Genomic DNA, 3,138 nt, shown 5'->3' with positions numbered 1-3,138 from the left:
CATAGAGAGTCCTTTTTGGTAAGAAAAAAATGACACTTTTCCCTTTCTTTTTTAAGGATCACCTCTTCAGATCTCTGTGGTAAGTCTGAATTTCCCCATTACTCCCCAGAGATAAGTAAAAGAAAAAAACCCCAAACCCTCCTGTTTCTTATTCCACTACAGGAAGGGAGGGAAGGGGGGGCAACAGCAACTTATGGAAAAAACCTGGGCATCAGATGTGGTTCCAAAGGGCACTGCCATCGTCCTGAGCATTCTTTCTGACAAATCAATGGCTCTGGATGGCTGCTGTCCAGAAACAAGGGGTTCTTACTTATCAGGGTTCGCTCGGGACCTTTCACACATCAGAATGCAGCATTTTGGATATTGTAAAACTATATTTGGAGAGGTCTAGTTGAGAAGTCAAAAATTTCTAGATATTTTTATATAGATTTGGTTAAAGAGAGAAATACTTTGGTCAGAATGAGAATTAAAGAAAAGAAAGAAAAGCGACAAATATTCCCTCCTGAAATTATAATCTCAAGGAATTTTTCCAGGTATATCAAATGTAATTTGATGATGATGAAATTCTTCATACACAGTGAGTCTGTTCTCATAGCCTTGAACCCATAATATAATGTCCTGTGTCCCATAATGGTCAAAGCAGTGAATGATCTTGGTGATACCTGGCTGAAGCCATTCATGTAGGAATGTCAGCAAAACTACTACTGTTCTTTCCCTAGAGGTTGATGTGTCAGAAAAAATTTTAAAGCATTTTGAATTTATATAAAAATAAAATCTCACCCAAATGATAGCTCATATGTTTGCTTTAATTGGAGAATATGTTATTTGTAGTTAATTATGTGATAAGGAATATTTCATAGTTATTTTCAATGCTTGATACAGATTCCTCTCGCATGCTATAGTAGTAACGTAACAGAGAGTTTAACGTGCTTAGCACTATCTCTATATACACCAATTTTAGGAAAACGGACATAGAATTTCATAATAGGACAGTTATAACCTGTTCCAACCACATCTATTAGCCAATGACTGTGTTGTGAGGAATGCAGACAACTGAATGAAAATGTGATCATCTTGACTCCGAAGAGCCTCAGAAGTAGTTGTCACTTATTGGGATTTTTAAACCATAAATGTTGCTAAAATCTCACAAAAGTATCACAGTACCATTTAGAATTCATGTTGGTATTAGAAGTCTGCTTACCCTTAAAAGAAGATTGTCATAAAAAAATTGAGTTTTAAGGTTGCAGTTTTGAAAGTCAATAAATGAACTATTTATTTACAAATTATTTAAAATTATTTACAAAATTACTTACAGAATAAATGTATTTTTGCCAAAACTATATTGAGATTATTTACAAAACAGTTTCCAAAACTTTACATAGGGGTTGATATATTCCAGAGTTCGTTATAATTTTTAGTTTTTACAGAAATGATCACCTAAAATGACAAGTTTCAGGGTTGTAATTTATATTAGATTTGGCTTACTTTTGGACCTATATAATATATTTAAAGCAGATTTTTTATAATTAAAAAAAGTATATTTTGATTACTTCATAAGAATAGTCTTACTCTTTTAAATAATACTTTCAAAACATTAAATGGTGCTGCATAAATTTTTTATTAAACCCAAAGTGATACAGTCACTTAAAATCTACAGACTAATAATTTACAAGTATTAGGCACAAAATAAAAATATTAACAAACCAGATACATTTTGATTACAATTTTAAATATAACGTCTAGAAAACTGACAGTAAAATCTTAGATAAATGAGTTTTTTCCTTAACCATTAAAACACTTTCTTAAAAGCTTTTTCTATAAATGTAAAAGCTATTCCATACCTTACAGCAGACAACTGGTATCTTTAATCTTCAGATATCTTTAAATAGAAATTGAGCTCAACTCAAGATGAACTGATTACTTCCCAAAGTCCCTGCAGGGTGACTCCGTCCTTCCATTTCTCTATTGCAAGCCCCAGTTCTTCTGAAAATACAGGTTCACGATCTTGTTGCTGATCGCCATCAGCAAAATAAGCCACAAATGCATCAGCGTGGTCATCAGAGTCTATTTCTAGAATCGTCTTGAATTTGTTCAACTGTCAGAGCTTCAAGGGGCTGTGGCTTCTCTTCCATCTCCTAATCCACTCCAAATATAGGGCTGGCAGAATAGACTTTGAGAAATGAGTTGATTTCCTTAACTGATGCTTGTAGTTTTCCCACAGGATCGATTTTAAAGCCAAGAACATATCCACTCCGCTGAGAGCTTTCAGTGACAAGAGCTAAACCAAATTTTGAATCTGTGATCTTTATTGAACGAATTTGCAGATATGATATACTGACGTTAAAACTGTCATTCATATCTGCGTGCCACACAATTCTCACGCTGGTAATAAAAAAAAAGGTTCCTAAATTTCCCTGATCACTGGATAAATTCCAGACTCCACTGATTTTTATCATATACATGTTCTTGTGGTAATAATCTTAGTTGCTTATTTTAAGTTAGGGCACTTTTTGCTTTAAAATCACGATGCATTTTAGAAGTTTCATATGCTCTGTGTACTGCAAACACAGAAACGAGAAGTCTAGAACTTCCAGGAACCAAGTTTGTAGATATAAACTCAAAAGGAGTGCTGTTACATTTCGTTAGTATATAAAGAGCCTAGGTGTGGCCTCGTGATTTAGAGTTCGCAGGCCTTGTAATGTTCAATATGCAGCTGTAATCGACAGAGAGGTCGACTCTGGGTAATGCTGCCGAGGGCCAGGGAATTCTTAAACTTGTTACTAAGAGTCTCGCTGCATCCCCCTTGTTTCCCTTGGTGCCTCCGATTGAATCTAAACAAGAAGGACTTCTCCAGGTCTTGTTTTCAGTTTGCTGGGAAAACACATCAAAGTAGACACCCTGGTCACTCAAAGCACACCCAGCACCGCAGGGTGACCGAAGCCGTGGCGGGCCCGCTCCACAGAGGTGCAGCTAAGGTTACACTTTTTTTAAATAATGGATTTTCTATCTCTGGGTAGTCTTTATTATTCACAATAAATATTTAAGATATGTTGGCCTTAAAGGCCTCACGTCACAGAAGGGTACAAAGAGGCACGTGTGAGTCACTCGGTGTGGATGGCCACTTGTGTGTTCACTGGA

General features: G+C 35.8%; 1 pseudogene across 1 annotated transcript; it reads right to left on the bottom strand.

Annotated features, from left to right (window-relative positions):
* Positions 1–1,903: 1,903 nt before the first annotated feature.
* On the bottom strand, positions 1,904–2,532 carry LOC308554522 (BBSome complex member BBS5 pseudogene; annotated as a pseudogene). Its single transcript has one exon. The product of its transcript is annotated as a BBSome complex member BBS5 pseudogene (transcript).
* Positions 2,533–3,138: the final 606 nt, after the last annotated feature.

The sequence above is a fragment of the Miniopterus schreibersii genome, assembly GCF_964146895.1.
Source record: "Miniopterus schreibersii genome assembly, chromosome: 3".
Lineage (NCBI taxonomy): Eukaryota > Metazoa > Chordata > Mammalia > Chiroptera > Miniopteridae > Miniopterus > Miniopterus schreibersii.
This window is presented reverse-complemented; position numbering and strand designations above follow the sequence as displayed.